Genomic DNA, 21246 nt, shown 5'->3' on the forward strand with positions numbered 1-21246 from the left:
TAGAGAAAGAAGGAGAGAGAGAGAATCTCAAGCAGACTCCCCACTGAGCACAGAGCCCAACGTGGGGCTCGATCCCACTACCCCAAGATCATGACCCGAGCCAAAAATAAGAGTCGGGCACTCAACCAACTGATCCACCCAGGCACCCCCACCCTTTTTAATAGAACATTCCTCACTTGGGGTTTGTCACTGTGAGGTTTCCTCATAATTAGATTGAGGTTATGGATTCTCAGCCAGAAAACTGCATAGGTGATAGTAGGTCCTCAGGGCATCACATCCGGAGACATATGACCTTCATTCATCCCTCATTGGTGATGTCAGTTTTGACCTCCTGGTCAAGGTGTCTGATTTTTCTATTGTATAGTTATGATTTTTTTCTCTTGCAACTATAAACTGGGAGATATTTTAAGACTGCACAAATATGTTGCACCTCATCAAAATTTCCCTGTAGATTTAGTATTTATTGATGATTCTGGCCTGAACAGATGTTTCCTATGATGGCTCAAAATTATTCCAGCTGTTACTTTAACCTCAGAGCCTGTCCTGGTTGAGGGTGAGCCTGGGCCCTGCCCACCGCACCCCTAATATATCTCAGCAGGATCTCAGGGCTTCGCTGAGTGCCCTTTGGAAGCCCCTGGGCCAGTGTACAGAGATCCAATTCAAACTGCCTAGGTTCAAGTCTCATTGAGAGACCTTGGTGAGTCTTAGCCTCTAATTTACTCACCAGTGAAAAGGAGATTACAATGCCCCTACCCCTGATGTGAAAAAGTACTGCTGGGCTCCCCAACGGCTGATTCCCTTCCTCCTGTGAGGGCTGCTGGACAGGGCTGGTGGCCAACATAACAGGAAGCACCTGACCAGGGCCTTTTGCCTGGCAATGACCTGCCTGAATTCCCCTGCCACTGGCCTCTGTGTCACAGCCATACCGAGTGAGTGGCCTATAGAGCTGGGGGATCCTAGGTAAATCACTTCACCTTCACAGGTCCCTTATCTCTGAGAAGGAACCAAGGTGGGGGAGAGGAACTCCTTTATTGGTAAGGGTGTCCCCCGACCCTGGCCCAAGAATTAGGTCCCCTCTGGAAGGCCACCTTGGAGAGGGCAGCTGCAGGGAAGGTCTTAGTAGCCAGCCACAGGGCTGAGGAAGGATATGGTGAGAATCTTCCCTCTGGTCTTGGGGGCTCGGGGCCTGTGTGGAGAAGAGGAAGCTTTTTTTTTTTTTTTTTTTTTTTTTTTTACTACTGGCCGCAGTATCTCAAAGGCCTGAAGTGCTGTGGGTAGTTACGATTCACAGTTTTACAAGCCACAAGGTGGCCACATTCTGACAAGACCCAGGATGGAGGAGGAGGGATTGTTGGGGGGATGGGTAGCATCTGGATTGCCTCTCCCTCTGCCCCCACCTGAGCCTAGACCCTGGACCCTGGAAACTCTCTGTGTCTTTCTGGAGCTATTGTGTTTTGTCTGAACTCCAAGTCCTGTCTTCCTGTCTTCCAACCTTTACTCTCATATCCCTGACACAAGACATGTCAGAAATAGGAGACTTGGCTGTCAGTAAAGGCCACATACACTCACTTAAGTGGAGGTTATGAGGAGGGTCTGCAGGGGAGGTGGGAGGAGATGGTAGAGAGATGATGGTGAACATTCCTCCCTGTTGTCATAATTTTATTAAAGGCACAAAAGTCCTGGAGGAAGTAGCAGGGTATAAGTAGAAAAAACCATGACTTTAGATTTGGGGGCAGACACATCCAGATTCAAGCCCCAGCCATGAATAAGTACCTTAGGCAAACTGCCTCAGTTTTTCCTGTCTATAAAATAGGCTAATTCTTCCTTCTTCACAGGGTTGCTGTGGAACATTTAGCCCATGGCCTGCCTCATAGACAATGATTAATAAACCCCAATGGCCTGGCCTCACAGGACACATCCTATTTGGTAGGTCTACATTGACCTCCCATTCTCACCACAGTGGCCTCATGAGGAAGATGTATTTATGTTCACTCCATTTACAGGTTAGTAAACTGAAGTTTAAAACAACTTGCCCAGGAGACCACAAGTTAGTGCCAGGACCTGGGATTTGATCCCCTGGGGTCCTGGCCTGGGGCCACCATGGGCTTCCTGCTTTTTCTCTGGAGAGTCTGACTTCAGATGGATGCTGAGCCCAGGGAACCTCTGGCCGACCTGAGGCTTGGGGCATCCCCACCTTTGCTGGTGCCTGGAGGATACCCCAGGCTGGCCAGGCTCTCCACCAGCCAGCCATGGCCCAAGTGAGAGGCTCAGGAGGCCCTTCCCTTATAAGGACAACAACTCAGCTGTGATGAAACTTTTCTGCCTCCCAGCTGGGTGGGTGGAGGAAGGGAAATGACAGGCTCCAACAGCTACAGCTGAGCTTGAGCCTCCGCAGGAACTCGCCCACAGCCTCCCCTCTCCCCTTCCTGTGTTGCGCTGTGAGGGGCTTTCCAGAGGGTCCCACTGGCTGGAGGGGGGAGGCCACAGCCAGTGGCCCAGGGAAGCAAAGACGTGCAAACTGAGGCCAAGGGAGGGGACAGCACCCTTGAAAGCCCAACAGGACCAGTCTTCAGACTGGTCAATGCTATCTTAGGTCCTGGGAAAGGGGGCTGGAGGAGGCTCTTGGGCAAGTCTCTCTCTCCCCTTGGCCCCCTCAGATCAAGTCATAAAGGGGAGGGGGCTGGTCTGCTTGCAGCACAGCATAACCCTATTCCCTTCTTCTCATCGTTGTGTCCTTAGGGTACTGTCCTCCCCAACAAAAATCACCAGCCAACTATCCACCTGAGACGCTAACCATGGAATCACAGGATATCAGGACTGACAAGGATCTTGAGACCATCTAGTCTGTCCCACTGATTTTAGAGAGGAGGAAGTAACAGCTCAGTGGGAGGACCTGAACTTGCCTGTCGGTTGTGTTAAAATATGTGTGTGTGTGTACACATATATATGTATATGTGTGTATATCACATATTTAAATTGGGAGGAGGGGCTTTCCCTTGGCTTCCTATTAAAAGTTTCTTTTTTAAGAAATCCCAACATGTTAGCTGAATAAAAGGACAGAGGACTTGTTCTACACCCAGGTGTGGTTAGCTGTGGGGATTGGTGCTTCCCTAGAGACCACATCTGGGGTTGGCAGGGGGTGAAGCCCTAGGCCAATGGAGAACCAAGTAGGGCAGCTGGCGAATCGGTCTCTGACACTGCTGTGCACGATTAGTGTGACCTGAAGCAGCTGCTCAGTCTCTCTGAATCTCAGTCTCATCTCTCCCAGCAGGGTGATTTTGAGGATAAAACTAGACAATTTATATAAAGCATCCAGCTCAGGGCCTGGCACATAGTAGGGGCTTAGTAAATGGGTAAGAGTATTGTGTGTTGGGCACCTAGTTTAGATTAGGTGCTATGGATTCCAAGAAAATGGGATCCTTCCCCAGGTTGCTCGCTGCCAGTCAGGGGAGACAGACAGACGGACAGCCCCCCTCGGTGAGCATAGTGGGATAACCTTTGTTAGATGGGCACGTTCTGCGGCAGCACAGAACAGAGCTCAACTGGCTTCTCTTGCTGAGGGAATCAGACAAGGCCTCATGGAGGAGGTGACTTTTGTCTGCACCTTGAAGGAAGAGTAATACCAAACAGAGGAATTGGGGAGGGCATTTGAGACAGGTGGACAGAAGGAAGACAGACTTTGCTAAAGCAAATTCTTTGTGTAGTATCCTGTAGGAGGAGGTGCTGAGGGAGGCGGGGAGGCCTGGGAGGTGGGCGGGGGGCAGAAGGCAGAAGGTTGTGATGTTCACTCAGAAAGCTTGGACTTTGTCCTAGAGACCAAGGGGATCATGGGTGGGTTTTAAAGAGGGCAGACATAGGCTGTGGGGTGGAGACTGGAGGCAGGGAGACCAGTTAGGAGGTGGCAATGGACAAGGTGTAGAGGGGTGAGGGCTTGAGCTGGGACCGTGCCACGGAAAGTAGAGTAGAGGAGTAGAATCTTTCTAGGAGGTAGAATGGGGGGTTTGGGGTCTCGTGGATGTGGGAAGCCTGGAGTGGGAGGGAGGGAAATCGATGACTTACAGGGTGTTGGGCTATGGAGGCACCCTTTCCTGAGATGGGGAGCCCTGGGGGGGAAAGACAGATTGGGGAGAGGATGGCAACTGTGTGAGAGGTCCAGTGAACGACCAGAACTGAGCTGGAGCAAATCTGAAGATCATGGGCATCTAGACAGTGGGTGACCGGAGCCGCAAGTATGGCAGAGTTATATCTTAGATGTTGTAGGATTAGATTTGAGTGTGACTGACAAGAGGCCATGGTGTCAGGAGAGTTCATCAGAGGCCAAAATCTGGGTCCCGGGGGAGTTAGGCCAAGATAACAGCGACACTAGTTTTCTCTCATGTGAGTCAAATCCAGCAGTAGAGTCCATCCCTATTACAGCAGCTCCAAGGTCACTTAGGACCGCCTCCTCTCTTACTGTTCTGCCATCTTATCACTTGGCTCCTACTTCATGATTTCCAAGCAGCTCAGCTCCTGTCGCATCACTTGTACTCTAACTGCTGGGAAAGGGAGATGGGGTCATAAGGACACACACCTTCCTTTCAGAGACACTTCCTGGAAGTTGCATTTCTGCCGACCTCTCATTGGCCAGATTCTAGTCAAATGGCCACACTAGCTGCAAGGATGATCTTTCAGTTTCTTGGTCATTCTTCCTGGTGACTGTGTGCCAACTGGAAATCAGAAGTCCTATTACCAAAGAAAAAGGAAAGAATGGATCTCTAGGGCAGCGTTTCTCAATGGGGGGTCATGTTGCCCTCCAGGGGACATTTGGCAACATCTGGAGGTATTTTTGTCACAGTTAGGAGGGTGGAGGCCAGGGATGCTGCTAAACGTTCCATAATGCATAGGACAACCTCCACAACATTTGGCCCAAGATGTCAGTGGTGCTGAGTTTGAGAAGCCCTAGCCTACAGAGACAATTTCTAGTCTCATTGCTGTAACCAGGACAGTATGAAGAGTGAGGGGACAAGTCACTTGTGGCCACGCAAGACACCTGTCCTGGGCAGGCCACAATATTAGGGGAGTTCAGCAGCTCAGACCTAGGCTCCGGGGGTTTGTTTGGTTTTTTTGGAGGGGGCGGGTTTGTTATATTTGCCCCAGCTTGGAGGGGCTCCTGCCCTCACAGAAAAGCAAAGAAGCTTTGTTTGTTTTGTTTGTGCCTCTTTGTTTCATTCATTTCTTTATATTGGGCTCAGAAGTGCAGAGGGAACTCTGAGGGGAGCGGCTTATTTAACATATGGGCATTTCTTTGCCCACCAGCCACCGACTTCGCTGCTAGTGGGGGAAAAAGCTCCATAGTCTGGCCCCCCCGTGGCCAGACTCTAGTTCAGTCCCTTATTTGTAGTGTGATACAGTTAGACCCTTCTCCCAGCCTCCTGGCCACAAGCCAGGGCTGGGTGGTCAAGGAGAGGCCCCTGGTCCTGAATCTGCAGAGATGCCAGGGCGGCTTTTCTGGCTTTGCCCATAGCGCTGGGCTGGGCATTTCTGTGCTTCTTCCCTCCCAGGCTGCCTTCCAACCAAGTCAGCGTTTCTGGGCCCCTCCCACCTTTATTTCCTTCCCGGCCTGTGGCCTTGGTTCTGAAGGGAAGCAGACCTGCCCCAGCTGGGGCCAATGCCAGGCCATGCTGAGCCTGAGGCCTGCGGGTCCCCAAGGTCCCTGGGACATGGTACGGCCAAGAGAATACCTATCAGTGGGATGGTGGTGGGGGGAGAGTGTGAGCAGCTCTGTCTCTGGGGAGGGCTAGGGGAAAGAATAGCCCCCAAGCCAGTCTGAACTGTTGGGGTCCTTACTGCGGGCGAGCAAAGGTCTCCCCCAGGCCAAATAACACCCTACTCTTATCTGGCTATAAAAGCCTCCCTGAAAGGAACTGGTCTGAGAATGGCCCACTGGACCTGGGCTAGGGTCAATCCCTACAGTGGGTCTGGGAGGCAGGGTCTCCACGAGCTCAGGAAGGGTTAAGCTCCCACCTTCCAACCTGCTTCTGGAGGCCCAGAGGGACTCTGGAGGTTTTCAGCATTTTCAAATATCTGAGTTCTTCAACGGGACTGGTGATGGATTCTATTGGTGGCACAGACCTTCTGCCCCGTGACCTCTGACAAGTTGCCTGACCCCTCAGCTCCTCAGTTTCCTCATTTGTTCAGTGGGGAGAATAATGCCCAGCTGAGAGTTGTGAGGATTCATCCAGATAGTGCCTGGCCCACGGGGGGCACTCAGGAAATAGTAGCTGCTCCCCTCATCATTGTGTCATCACACTGTCTCTCAGGAGAGCCTCGCTTCTCCTCATCAGAAAGTCCTTCCCGGAGCTGCCACTCTAATTCTCAGCATGCAGAGTCTGCAGTGGGAGCCACCTCAGGAACCTGCATTTTACAGATGAAGGGACCAGGGAAGAGACTTGCCCAAGGTCACACAGGAGGGTCAACCAGCTGGAATCCATGAGCAACCTTCTTCTCCCGCTCTCCCAGGGCTCTCCCGCCGCTCAGGAAATGGGCCCAGTCTTTTCATGTTCACCCTTGTTGGCAAGAGCCCCAAAAGGCTGTTTTCCTTCTGTCCAGTTCAGCGTTGATGGCTGCAATCAGGAAATGGGGTGATGGGATGTCCTTCCCTACGTCCTCCCGGTGGGGGGCGGCGACCTCACAGGGCTGGGCTTCCTGAGATACAGCTGTGGCAGCAGCTGAAGGAGCTAGCATCATCTTTAGCAATCAGTTTTACAAAGTCAAATACTGAGAATGGGGTGAGAACGGAGGAGAGATGGGGCAGATGTAAGGAAGCGAACTTTTTTTTTCCCCCGGCAGACAATGAATAGAGTTGTTCTAAGCTGGATACATCAAGAAACAGAGACATTAAACATACTATCTGCAGTCAGGGAGAGAAGTCACAAAAAGTAAAAATCACTACTACAGTGGTACCTCTGGACAGTAGTTCTGGAGGTGGGAGAATTTAACTTTTGATACTTTTCACACCATTTGAATTGTTATCGTTCAGTATTATTATTTGCCATATGTGTATGTACACCAATTAATAAAATAGTTCATGCCGAGCTCAGGCAGGGGCTACTTCGGCAAAGATGCAGTGTGACTTTTTTTGTCTCTAGACTCCTTGGATGTGAGTCCCTCGGGAAGTCCTTGGTCGGGCTAAGATGGAATTCTGTGTCAGTCAGACTTCAGCTGGGTCCTCCCTCCTGGCCCCCTGAAAATCAGTTAAGATTGGCTCCAGGAAAAGAAAAAGAAAAAGAAAAAGACTGGCTCTAAGCCTGTTCCACCTAGAAAATTCAGTTATCCTTAGAAAAAGAAAAAGCTCCTAACTCACACCACATACTCTAGATTGGAGTGATGGATCAAGAACTGCAAAGGTAAACATGAAAACCTTTAGAAAAAATAATGGTATCTTTCTGATATTTTGCTTTGTTACAGTGAAGAACTTCTCATCAAAAGACATCTTGAATAAAGTGAAAAGACAAACTGGGAGAAGAGAAATTATTTTATATAACCAAAGGATTAGTATTAAGAATATATAGGAAGAGGGGCACCTGGGTGGCTCAGTCGTTAAGCATCTGCCTTTGGCTCAGGTCATGATCTCAGGGTCCTGAGATCGAGCCCCGCATCAGGCTCCCTGCTCCACAGGAAGCCTGCTTCGCCCTCTCCCACTCCCCCTGCTTGTGTTCCCTCTCTCGCTGTCTCTGTCTCTGTCGAATAAATAAATAAAATCTTTAAATATATATATATATACGTATATATATATATAGGAAGGGACACCTGGGGGCTCAGTCAGTTAAACCTCTGGCTCTTGATTTAGGCTCAGGTCATGATCTCAAGGTTGTGGGATCGAGTCCTGTGTCGGAATCCCTGCTCAGCTGGGAGTCTGCTTGGGATTCTCTCTCTCTCCCTCTCCCTCTACCCCTCCTCCTGCTTGCACACACTCTCTCTCTAAATAAATCAATAAATCTTAAAAAAAAAGAATATATAGGGAAAAATAGAGAACTCCTAAAAATCAGGTAAACAAAAAGATAAACAATACAAGAGAAAAATGAACAGAAGATATGAATAGGCATTTGACTGAAGGGAAAATATATATGGCTAATAAACATATGAAGGCATACCCAACCCCATTAGCATTCAGAGAAATGCAAACAAGCACCATAATGAATACCATTTTACATCCACTGGGCTGGCAAAAGTTTCAAAGTTTGACAGTAGAGAGGTAGAAGGGGATGTGGACCATAACATCTCTTAGGCAGTTATTGGGGATATAAATTGGTACAACCCCCTCAGAAAACAAATTTGACATTTCTTATCAAGCTGAATAGACATCTACCCAGCAGTAGATTGAATTATTATTCCCATTTTACAGAAGAGAAAACTCAAGCACAGAATGGTTAAGTGAGCTGCCCAAGGGTATAGCTAGCCAGCAGCAGAGCTGGGGTTTGAATCAGACTGGCCCCAAAGGAGGAGAAAGGGCACTGATGGAACAGTCCCAGACACTGGGGCAACTGCTGGCTAGGCCTAAGGTTTTCTGTGACTCCAGAGGGAGAACGCTAAATGAAATCTCTGAAAACAACACCAATGTAGACATGCGATCCTGGCCTCACAGGGAGGAAGGGGCCTTCCTGGGCATCTGGCCCTGTTGCAGTGTGAGTTCTGGAATAGTCATCACAGGTGCACTGCCCTCCCTGCCTCCATGAGGCCTGTGTGCACAGTGAATGCAAGTATAGGATGAAAAAGCACTGCTCTCTCGCTCATAGGAATCAGCCCACAGGGAGACAGACACGTTGGAGGCCCAGACAAGAGCTGTGCTGCAGGGGGCTGGGGGGGGGGTACATTGAGGCTGTGAACACTGGGAGCCTGGGCAGGTGGGCACATTCCCTTGTAACCCAACTGTCTTGTGAACCCATGAATGCTCAGATAATTCTGCTGACTTGGGGATTATCACAGGCCTTGTACAGACAGGAAATGTAGGCCCAGAGATGACCAAAGGCACACAGTTTGGGTGTGGTTTAGCAGGGTCTGGGATCCAGGCCTTCTGAGGGCTAAACCCCTGCAAGATTCCCTAGCAGGTCACACTCCAGGCCCCCAAGCCAACAAACGGTTTGAAAACGCCTTCCTGTGAGCCACACGGGCTCTGCACCTCCTCAGCTTTCCTCCTCAGAAACAGATGTTTTATCCTTCCATCGCCTCTCCCCTCAACAATGGTTGAGACAAACTGGGTGAATCACATCTAAAGCAGAAGCAAGTCTGTATCAACCCAACACCTACTTAGTCCATTTCCTGTCTTGGGTTGGGGGGTAGTGGTCGTTCCATGGGAGTTTTCAAACTCCTACCCATATTCCAGACCAGACTCTGCCTACAAGGGCCTGTGTTGAGATATGATTTCAGGGCAAGGTAGCAACGTGGGGCAGGGCCCTCTGATTAGGTGGATCTCTCCACGAAACACCACCACTAAGCCATTCCTTTGTGTCATTTCTCCAGAAAGACCCTGCTGATGGAACTTGTCAGCCATGAGTCCTGTATTATAGCTGTGAAAGTGCTTTACAGTTTATAAAGTGATTTCACATCTAAAAATGTTTTTGATTCTCATTAACAGCTATGAATTTACACATGGGCAACCATTTAAACTTGTCCATGGAGGAGATGAGGACACTGGATGAGACTCAGAGAGGCAGGGGGCTTTGTAGCTAATCAGTACCAATACTTCAATACGGATCTTTGATTTCAAATTCCATGTACCTCACATAACTGGGAGTTGTCCCGGAGAGCAGAGGCTGACACAAAACAACTGTTTTTTTGTTTTTTTTGTTTTTTTTTTTTTGGTCATTTGAACAGGTGGGTTTTGACTAGAAAGCAGAAAGGAAAGGATGAGGGGGAAATATTCTGGAGCAGGGGGAAGACGGTGGCAGACCTGGGCCACACACGGGCACAAGTTCCCCAGGGCACTGACAATTTGGGCAGGGGGAAGGGTGGCCTGGCAGGGGGTAGGAGGAGTGGGGGATGAGCTCTGGGGAGTCAGAGCCTGTGTCCTGGCTGGGCCACTTCCTGAGGCCCGAGGGGCTGGAGTGGGCATTTCCTCTAGGCTTCTGTTTGTTTCCCGGGCCCTGCAGGCCTCGCAGCTCACCGCCGATGTCTGTGGCCTGATTCCCAGCCAAGTGTCTTGTGAGCCTGTCAGTGCTGACCTAGTCACGCTGGCTCGTGACTGTGCCCCTCCTGCACACGAATGAGTCAAGAGGGGAAACAGGCGCCTAAGGGCTTCCGGGGGATTCCCATGATGCAGGCGGCTCTGGGCCCTGGCTGCAGAAGGCCTTGAGGGGCCTCAGAGTGCGTGGGAGGCCGGAGCTTCCCCAGGGTTGAAAGCCGGTCAAAATAACCCCAGACCTAACTTGGTTCCTCTCCTGCTGAGTGGCATCAGCGTGAGCAGGGGCACAAAAGTCATTCAGGTGGGGGAAGGCCTGGCTCAGGGCTGAGCCGTCTGCAGGCATGTGGGGCACAGTGCCTCCATGTAGTCCTGGGAGCTCCACCTTCTGGGTGAGCAGAGGCTCTACTTTCTCCGGAAGAATGCTGAACAGAGTAACCACAGCAGAAGCCCCAGGAGACCCTCCTTTACTGAGACCTACTACTTGCCAGGCACTTTATTTGTAAATTCAATCAGGTTTTAAAAACTACGTTAGATACAATTACATATACATGCTATAAAATACAAGACAGAAAAAATAAAATAAAAGATAGAACTAGACCAGGAATTCTTAATCTGAGGTCTGTGGGATCCCCAAAGATCTAAGAATAGAATTCAGGGAATCTAAATATTTGGAAGAGAAAAAAAATACATCTTTATTTTCACTGACCTCTACCTGAATTTTTTCTCTATGGTGATGTGGCAACAAACCACAGCCATGTAGGCAGGACCTGTGATGGTGTCACTGATAGAATTACAGATATCTCAAAATATGGTTTACGTTCATCACTATTTCAAAATTACTGTAGTTATTAGACCTATTGCTAGATCTTGATATTTCATGCCTCAATTAGGAAACACTATTTCTACATCAAAAATATTTTATTTTTTATAAACACATTTTAATTTAGTTGGTTTCCTTTATAAGCCTATGTTATTTTATTGTGTACATTTAACATTATTCTGAGATGGGGTCTATAGGCTTCACCAGATGACAAAGGGGGCTCTGGCACATACACAAAGGTTAGGAGCCCCTGACCTAGGCTGACCCTGCAATATTTGGGAGACACTTCCATTTAAAAAATGGATCCTGGGGGCGCCTGGGTGGCTCAGTCGGTTAAGCATCTGCCTTCGGCTGGGGTCATGATCCCGGGGTCCTTGGATGGAGCCCCGAGTCAGGCTCTCTTCTCAGCGGGGAGCCTGCTTCTCCCTCTTCCTCTGTCCCTCCCCCCCAGCTTGTGCTCTCTCACTCTCTCAAATAAGTAAATAAATAAAATATTAAAAAAAAATAAAAAGTGGATCCTGATTTTTTTTAAAGACTATTTTCCAGTTACATTAGAAAGTTGAATGCCGATCTGGTTATTTTACTTAATCAAGTGAAATTCAACTCCCCACCATCACTGGACAGTGAGCAATCCATGGCTCTCCAGTTGAACGCTTCTAACAGTCCATTAGCAGAAACATCTTCCCTCCCAAAACAGGCTCTTACGCTGTTTAACTTAACTGAAACAGCCCTGAGGCTTCTACACGTTCTTCTCCCTCTCCATGTACACGCACCATAATTAGACAACGTCCTGAGAGGAATGGTTAAGGAACTGGAGGTCTGTTGGCTAGAGGATACGCTACGAGTGAGAGAGCTGTGCGGGAGAGGACATAAGATGGCTGTCTTGCTCTCACAAAGGGTGCCCCTTACATGCCTGCAGGCAGCTCTGGAAGCCTAGCAAAGGCGCGAGGTCTGCAATCGGGATGGCCCAAATGCCCGGATAGTCTCTGCTCTCTCCTTACAACCCATTTATCCCCTCCATCACCCCCCCTCTCCGGGCCCTGGTTCCTCCTGCTGACTCCTCTCCCTCCTATTCAAAACGTGCTCTGGGAGACAGGTCCTGAGAGAGAGGGGCTGGTGGTGTGGATGGAATGGCAGACCCAAAAGAGGGGAGGGTCGTAGTGTTGTCCAGGGACTGTAGGACCCATTGTCCCCCTTCCCTGGGTCTCGGTTTCCTCAGCTGTAAAATGGGCATCCTATCTGCCCTTGTTGACATGGACTAAATGAGATGTTGAGGGAGAAAACGTTTATGGTGCTAAGGCCACAATGGTCATCAACTCACACTAAGGCAGAGGACAGAGATAAAGCTTCAAGGATGGCTTTTCCCAGTGGGTGGGCTTTGGATTTAAGTTGGAGATCAAGTCTAAGTTGAAAAACTGACTTCTTTTCCAGTGGTGAGCTCTCCCTTCACAGGGATGAGGGAATCAGCACAGGTTCAGAATCAGATTGAATCCTGGCTCTTCCTTGCCCTTTGTTTGGCCTTGGGCAAGACAGCTCCCTTGTCTGAGACTCAGTTTATCATCTGGGGATAATAACAGGATCTACCCTCACTGTTGTTGTGAAGATTCAGTAAAATCCCATGTGAAGAACACTCAGCCCAGAGCTTTGTGGGGGAAACACCCTAGAAATGTTTATTGACGAATATGATCATCCAGTATTCCAATCCTGAGTGAATAGGCTACGAGTGATGAAGGCAGGCTGGGCAGACCCAAGAGTGAGAATGGCAAGGGGCTGAAGGAAAATGGAGCTCTTCCCCAGGCCCCCCTAACAGGGCTTCCTCCTGACCGGGAAGATGCTGCCCTGCTGCCCCGGAGGTTCTTGTGTGTCAGCCTTGGAGTGAGCATATTTGACCTCCTTGATGACCTGCCCCTGTGGGACTGACCCCAGACTTCAGGGTCAGCCAGGCAGGCCGTCTCTGGGTTTGGCATCCTCCCTCAGTCCCCTGAGCCCCGGAGGCTGGCCAGCTGTCAGGCCTGATGTTCAGCTGTATGGAAGTGACTCCCTTGGCCAGGCCCAGGAGGGAGCGCCCAGGGAGGGAGTTACCTCTTGAGAGAGGCCCAGGGTTTCCCTCTTGCCTGGATGGCTCCTCAGACAGTAAGCAAGGCTGAAACTGATACAGACAAGGGAGAGTAGGAACCGGGACCCAAAATGAGGACCTAAAACTGAGGGAGGAAGGGGCACCCACACAGGGCAGGCCACGTGGAGACCTTCAGTCTCTCTTCAGAGCTGACTCCAGGTATCCCGTGGCTGCATCTCATACTTCTTCCTGTCTGCCTCCTTCCCCAGAAGTTTGGACCATCCCCACCCCCATCTCACATCTCCCTGGGACTGGCGCTACTCAGGATGAACTGGGCCGTCCACACACACCTGAGCCCAGGGCTGCATGGCCCCAAGGACTGGACAGGGTGCCACACTTAGGGGTCACTCAGGTATTTGCCAATGAGGGTGGCCAGGCAGAGACCCATATTCACTGCCTCTGACCAGGGGCTTTCAAGCACTGTTTCTAAAGCTCCAGCCATTCATGCATCATTTACCAGATTTTTGTTACCTAAACTATTTTCCATTTAATATTTTTCTTTCTTTTTTTTTTTTTAAAGATTTTATTTGTTTATTTGACAGAGAGACACAGCGAGAGAGGGAACACAAGCAGGTGGAGTGGGAGAGGGAGAAGCAGGCTTCCTGAGGAGCAGGGAGCCCGACGCAGGGCTCGATCCCAGGACCCCGAGATCATGAACTGAGCTGAAGGCAGATGCTTAACGACTGAGCCACCCAGGCACCCCTCCATTTAATATTTTTCTTTAAATCTTTAATTCCTTTCAAAATTTAGTGTAGAGAAAGAAGAACAAAGCTGCAGGCATCTCACGCCCTGATTTTAAACTCTATTACAAAACTATAATAATTCAAACAGTATGGTTTGGCATAAAAACAGACACATGGGGCGCCTGGGTGGCTCAGTCGTTAAGCGTCTGCCTTCGGCTCAGGTCATGATCCCAGAGTCCTGGGATGGAGCCCCGCATTGGGCTCCCTGCTCAGCGGAGAGCCTGCTTCTCCCTCTCCCACTTCCCCTGCTTGTGTTCCCTCTCTCGCTGTCTCTCTCTCTGTCAAATAAATAAATAAATAAAATCTTTAAAAAACAAAACAAAAGACATATAGATCAATGGAACAGAATAGAGAGCCTCGAAATAAACCTATACATATATGGCAAAGGAGGCAAGAATGTACAATGGGGAAAGGACAATCTCTTCAATAAATGTGTCAGGAAAGCTGGATGACAGAATACAAAAGAATGAAACTGGACCACCATCTTAACGTATATACATAAATTAGCTCAAAATAGATTAGAGACTTGAATATACGACCTGGAACCATAAAATTCTTACAAGAAAACACAGGCCACAAGCCCCTTGACATAGGTCTTGGTGTGGTTTTTTGAATCTGACAGCAAAAGTAACAAAAGAAAAAATAAACAAGTGGGACTATATCAAATAAAAAGCTTCTGCACAGCAAAGAAAACTATCAACAAAATAAAAAGGCTATGTACCGAATAGGAGAAAATATTTGCCCCCAACCATTTACCTGATAAGGGATTAATGTCTAAAATACATAAAGAAAAAAAGGGGGGGGCGCCTGGGTGGCTCAGTCATTGGGCATCTGCCTTGGGCTTGGGTAATGGTCCCAGGGTCCTAGGATGGAGCCCCACACCTGGCTCCCTGCTCGGCGGGGAGTCTGCCTCTCCCTCTCCCACTCCCCCTACTTGTGTTCCCTCTCTTGCTGTGTCTCTCTCTCTCAGTCAAATAAATAAATAAAATCTTAAAAAAAAAAGAAAATCTGAATATATATTTCTCCAAAGAATATATTCAGATGACGAACAGGTACATGGAGAAGAGGCTCAGCATCACTAACCATCAGGGAAATGCAAATCAGAACCACAAGGGAATACTACCTCACACTTGTTAGAATGGCTAGTGTCAAAAAGACAAGAAATAAGTGTTGATGAGGGTGTGGAGAAAAGAGAATCTTTGTGGTACTGTTGGGGGGAATGTAAATTGGTACAGCCACTATGGAAAACAGTAGGCAGTTCCTCAAAAAATTGAAAACAGAATTACCATATGATCCAGCAGTTCCACTTCTGGGTATTTATCTGAAGAAAATGAAAACACTAATTTGAGGGCGCCTGGGTGGCTCAGTTGTTTAAGCGTCTGCCTTCGGCTCAGGTCATGATCCCAGGGTCCAGGGATCAAGTCCCGCTTCGGGCTCCCTGCTCAGCAGAGAGTGTGCTTCTCCCTCTACCCTTTTCCCCACTTGTGCTCTCTCTCTCTCAAATAAATAAATAAAATCTTAAAAAAAAAAAAAAGAAAACACTAATCTGAAAGGATATCTGTACTCCCATGTTCACTGCAGCGTTATTTACAATAGCCAAGGTGAAAACAACCTAAGTGTCCATTGATGGATGAATGGATAAAGAAATTGTAGTATATGTATACAATAGGATATTATTCAGGCACAAAAAGGAATGAAATCAGCAAAGATGTACTCATCTTGCTGCCACCTAAGACTTCTCTCTGTAAGTCTCCTTAATAAACCATTGCTTGCCAAGCTGGGAAAAAAAAAAAAAAGGAATGAAATCTTGCCATTTGCAACAACATGGATGGACCTCAAGGGCATTATGCTAAGTGAAGTAAGTCAGAGAGAGAAAGATGAAATCATAGGACCTCTTTACATGTGGAATCTAAAAAACAAAAACAAAAATAAAAAACCCCCAAGCTCATAGAAACAAAGAAGAGATTGGTGGTTGCCAGAAGTTGGGGGGATGGAGAGAAATGGGTGAAGGGCATCAAAAGGTAAACAAAAACAATTTTTCAGCCTATTTCCAAGCAATAATACCTGTGAAATCTTGAGTTTGATGAGCTGATTTATTTTTCCTGATTTACATTTGGATTAATACATTATTAAAAGAAGAACAACAGTTCACATACGTATCACCTAAATGCACCTAACGGACTATATTTTTAAATACATCTTGTGGTCCATGTTTTGGGAAATCATTTAGTGGAAAGAACAAAGATTTTGAGGCCATACCATACATAGGTCCTATGAACCCTTGAACAACATGGGTTTGAACTGTGCAGGTCCATTTACATTCAGATTTTTTTTTTTTTTACACAGTACAGTACTGTAAATCCATTTTCTCTTCCCTAGATTTTCTTAAAAACATTTTCTTTAGCTCACTTTATTGTAAGAAAACAGTGTATACTACATATAACGTACAAAATACGTGTTAATCAACTGTTTATGGTATCAGTAAGGATTCATTCAGATCAACAGTACACTGTCAGTAGTTAAATTTTAGGGGAATCGAAAGTTACACTTAAGATTTTCAACTGAGCCAGGGTGGTTCACACCCCTAACCCCTGCGTTGTTCAAGGATCAACTGTACTTTCTAACTGTATGACTTTGGGAAAGTCACTTAACTTCTCTGAGCTTCAGTTTCCTGATCTATAAAGTGAAGATCCTCTCTCCTACAGCTGTCATGGGCGTAGGTGTGAGCACTGAACATGGGACCTGGCCAAAGTAACTTTCTTCCTCCTTCTGCAATCTTGCCCCCCTTCCTTGCAAAGATAATTTAAGCAGGAAACCTGGTCTCTCGAGCCATCTCCCTAACCACAAGGACCTACTGCATTCCAGAGTAGCCTTCTCTGAAGGCATGTCTGGGAGGTGTTACTTTGGCACCTGTCCAGGTCTACCAATTCTAGGTAGAGAAGTGCTTCCTGGCATCTACTCCAAGTACCTATGCTGCCGCGTAAGCTCCTGTTCTTGCGCTCTACCCTCAGTGGAAGTGAGAACTAGTTAGGGAGCCTCATTCATGGAGGGGCGCCCTGATGGTATGGAAAGGCCTGTGGGAAGTTGTGTTCAATCCTGGCACTGCCACCATCTCACTTGTATGCCTTGAGCAAGTCACTGACCCTCTCTGTCTATGGGTTTTCTTATCTGTAAAACGAGGGGGCCAGCTTTGACTGTGAAACCAGATTCTTTCCCATGTATTCTCACCCAGTGTAGATGGGATGGGTGGAAAGGGCAGGGACTCCTGCCTTTTCCTATTGAGGAACTAATTTGTTTCTCTTCTGGTTGAGGATGTGGGAACTGGGAGGGAGTAGGGTCGGGTGGGGATGGGGGCCAACAGGAAGTTACTGATGAGGGTGGGCGACTGGCTGCCACTAAGCCCTTCCCACTGGAAACCTCCTTCCTGTCCCCTCCCTGATAGAACCACAAGGAAGAGTCTCGGTGTTTCCGAGGCTGGCCTGGGAAGGGTTAGATCAACAGCGTGAGGGAGATGCTCGGTGGGATATCTGGATTGTGAGTGGTGTCTCCCTCTGAAGAGTGTACTCTGGATGCTAATCTGGGTCCCCAAAAATGAGGGAGTAGGAGGGTTCAGAGATTACCTAGTTTAATCCCCCATCCTTTTACAGAAAGGGAAACTGAGGCCCAGAGAAGTACAGTGACTTGTTTAGGGTCATGCAATGACTTGGCAGCAGAATGAGACAAGAATCTAGGAGTCCTGCCCTCTGCTCCCAACCTCCTGCCCTGCCTTCCCGCCTCTCTTCCCCTAACTCTGATGACCCTTCTGGGGAGACGTGGGGCTTCTATAAAGATGCTCTAATCGATTCTTAACAGGAAGTGTGGGCTTTTTTCCTCTGAATTGACAACCACGGCAGCTATACACATACAGAGACAAGGACATGTGTCCCCACATACACACACACCCCCAAATTTGTACACAGCTGTGCTTGTCAGCATCTAGGCACACAGATGGGGCACACTTATGCACTTCTCCCTGGGTGCCACGATATGCCCAACTGGAGGCTCCCACTTTGTCCCCCTCTGACCTGTTTCATGCTTCCATAGTGGAAAATGGATTTGAAAGTGGGGGAGCTGAGACATAGAGACCAGAGAGGGCTTCACTGGGTAGCAAAGGCCCCCATGCCCCAGACAAACTTGGGTCTGGAGGGGCTGCTCATGGTTCACAGGGCAGACTGACACTGAAACCACTAATTTGTCATGGGGGCCCAATGAAGCTGAAGAAAAGGGGCTTGGAGAGGTGAACTGACTTGCCCACAATGGCCCAGCATGTAAATGGCAAAGTCTAGATTTGAACCTGGGTCTGTCTGACCAAGAGCCCAGGTTCTTGGTCCCACAGGCACAGCTTTCTTCATTCACATCAAAATACCTGATCCAGGCAGTAGCAATTTGTGTACCTCTAAAATACCACAGAACTTCTCCTCGACAAAATAAAGGAATCAATACTCGTACTAGGAGTCAAGGTTGGGTTGAGGGAAGCTTCATGGATGAGTTGGCATTTGAAGCTGCCTTAAGAATGAATGAGATTTTATTAGAAGAATAGAGGGGATGGGGAAGGGCCTTCCTAGTGGAGGAACAGCACCAGCAAAAGCAGTGCAAGGGGCAGGGCAGGGCACAGTGGCGATGGAGTAGGGATGACTGGACAGAGAGGTGTGGGGCCAGAGCTCTGGGATGTGGCCGGAGGACTGATGTGCATAGTCAGGGGGCTTAAGGGCCTTGAGTGCCAGGCATGGCATTTGTGGGTGAGAATATCCTGGCAGGCGCTGAAGGAAAGGTGTGACTCCATGAGTCCTGTGTCCCAGAGGCTCACCCTGACTCCAGGATGAAGGATGGTATGGTATGAGTGGACACAAGGACACAAAGCTGAGGCAGGCGGACCAAGGAGGAGCTGTTACAGGTGTCCAGGAAGAGGTCAAAGGTCTAGAACCAGGCCTGGATCAGTGGGATGGTAAGGAGGGTGAGTGGGAGAAAAGAGCAGCCTGAGAACAGACAGGGGCTCTCCAGGGACTCAGGCAGGGATGATTATGCAGCCACAAGGTGGAGGCTTCTGAGACCACCCAGTGCCCCCTTCCACCCCAGCCCACCCCACTGGACTCAGGCTGGAAGGCCTCAGAGCAAGTCTCATCCCCACTCCAGACTCCCTGCCATTTCTAGGTTCTACCCCACCCACTTGCTCTGTGGGGAAGCAGCAGTAATCCCCAACTACGGGCAGGGCAGGATTTTCTCCTTTTTCCACTAGCTCCAATGTTCAATCTCTCCGCACAGCTGGAGGGACAGCACTACCTGCTACCACTGGGTATAGACACTGGCTCCACCAGCAGTGAATGGGGGACTCTGCCCCCATGAATGGCTGTTGGTGCCTCCGGAAACCAGACGAGGCTCCTGTTGTCCTTAACTGACTGCCAGGATGGATCTGTACAGTTACTGCCTCAACACGGAGTCTGGGGTGGTTGTGCTAATTGGCCAAGGTTGGTCACACGCCCAGCCTCAAGCTGCACGGGAGGCTGGGAAAGGGGGCATCTGGCATATTTAGTCTCAGTGGTGGAAGCTGGGCTCTTCCTCACGAGTGAAGAATACCCCACACATATAGGAAGGGATTGCAGATGCTGAGTGGCCAACACAAATGACAAACGTCCAATATGCTACCTTATGGGTATGCTAGTGAGAATTAAATTATATATCCCATGTAAAAGTGCTTTGTAAAGCATCTGGTACAAAGAACATGCCCAGTAAATGTTAACTCTCATTCCATCAAACTGTGGAGCTCCATGGGGGCAGGAAGTAGACTCTCTGCTCCCTGCTATATCACTAGTGCCCAGTGTGGTGCCTGGCACATAGTAGGAGCTTGACAAATGTTTGTCGCAAGAATGTCTTGCTCCTCAAATCTTGCTCCGTCCAACCTTTCTCTCCTTTCTCTTTTTGCCTTGGTTGTGACCACAGCATTTTCCGAGGAGGAGACATATGCTGGGGCAGAAAGAATACTGTAGGAGGAGTCAGGTGCCCATACCTCAGCTCCACAACCAGCTCACTGTGTGATCGTGGGCAAGTCACCTCCCCTCCCTTGGTCTGGTTTTCTGCATCTGCAAAATGGGTACAATAACCTCTGCTGCTCTGCCCCATCTCTCTGATGTAAAGGACCAATGAGAGCATGTGAGAAGCTGATTGCAAAGCAGCAAAAAGCCTTCAGCACCAAAGCGGGGGAGGAAGCAGCTGCTGAAGCCATCCATGAAGTGTTAGGACTCCACCCCAGAGGTTCTGTTTTCGAAGAGGGGCTGAGGGGAGAATGCACTGGAGAACTGGCCTTCCTCTTCCCTGACTGGAAAGGCCTGGTGTTCATGTAGTATCTGCGAACTGAAGCTATTTTTAGGTAGCACAACTGCGATTATGACAGGGCCTCTTCCTGAAGGGGAAGGGTGGGGAGTAGACCTGAGTCATCAGTGGGGTGGGCAGGCTGCACAGGCCGACTGAAGGCTACCCATGGAAATCAGACCTATCTGCGCGCCTTCCCCCCCCCCCCATTACTCCTGGCCTCTGCCTTCCTTAGACAGGGGCTCCAAAGAGGGCAGTAGGGCGGGCCACCTGCTCCAGGAAGGACTAGGTCAATCATCGGGTTTGGAGCCTGTCAATCATTGTTGGTCTCCAATGAGCGGCGGGTTGGCAGCGTCCCTGGGCGGGAACCTGAGGACCCATTGAAAAGAGCTGGAATAAATGGATGGAAAGAATGCCTGACCCACCCTTCCTGCTCTCTGGCAGGGTTGGGGGGCTGGAATTGAAGGGTCAGCTAGGGTTTATTGGGCATGGACTGCATGCCCACACTATGCTTAGGGGCTTCATGTGTCCCCTTTTATTGAAGTCCTCCAACACCGTCCCCCTTGGGAATAGGTGATTTGCCTCCATTTCATAGATGAGGGCACTGCGGCTCTGTAGGGACACGACTGACTCAGCCCTACAGCACTCCTAACGGAGTCCTGAGCTGATGGAGCCGACAGGAAGGGTCATTATTTTCTTTACTGGAAGGACAGGGAAAGGCTTCCCAGAGAAGGTGACATTTGAGCAGGCCTCTAAACAATGAGTGGGATTTAGCTCTCTTGTGAGGCAGGGAGAGGGGAGGAGGCACACATGTGACATGGAAGGGACAGAGCATGGGGAAAGACTTGGGGATGTGACAATGCATGGCTTGTTTGGGGGTGTCAGGTAACTCAAGGTTGCTGGTGAGCAGCAGGAGTGGTAGGGCAGAGGGTGGGGCCTGCAGGCCAGGCTAAGGGGTTTGGGCTTTTTGGGGTTCCTGCAGAGCTGTGCCGTCCCTAAGCTTACAGCCGGAAGTGGGGTCATGCAAGGGGGCGGGGTGGGGTAGCCCACAGTAGAGGAAGGA

Source organism: Callorhinus ursinus, unplaced genomic scaffold (genome assembly GCF_003265705.2).
Source record: "Callorhinus ursinus isolate GAN/ISIS: 27379988/994484 unplaced genomic scaffold, GSC_fseal_2.0 scaffold25, whole genome shotgun sequence".
In the NCBI taxonomy this organism is placed as follows: domain Eukaryota; kingdom Metazoa; phylum Chordata; class Mammalia; order Carnivora; family Otariidae; genus Callorhinus; species Callorhinus ursinus.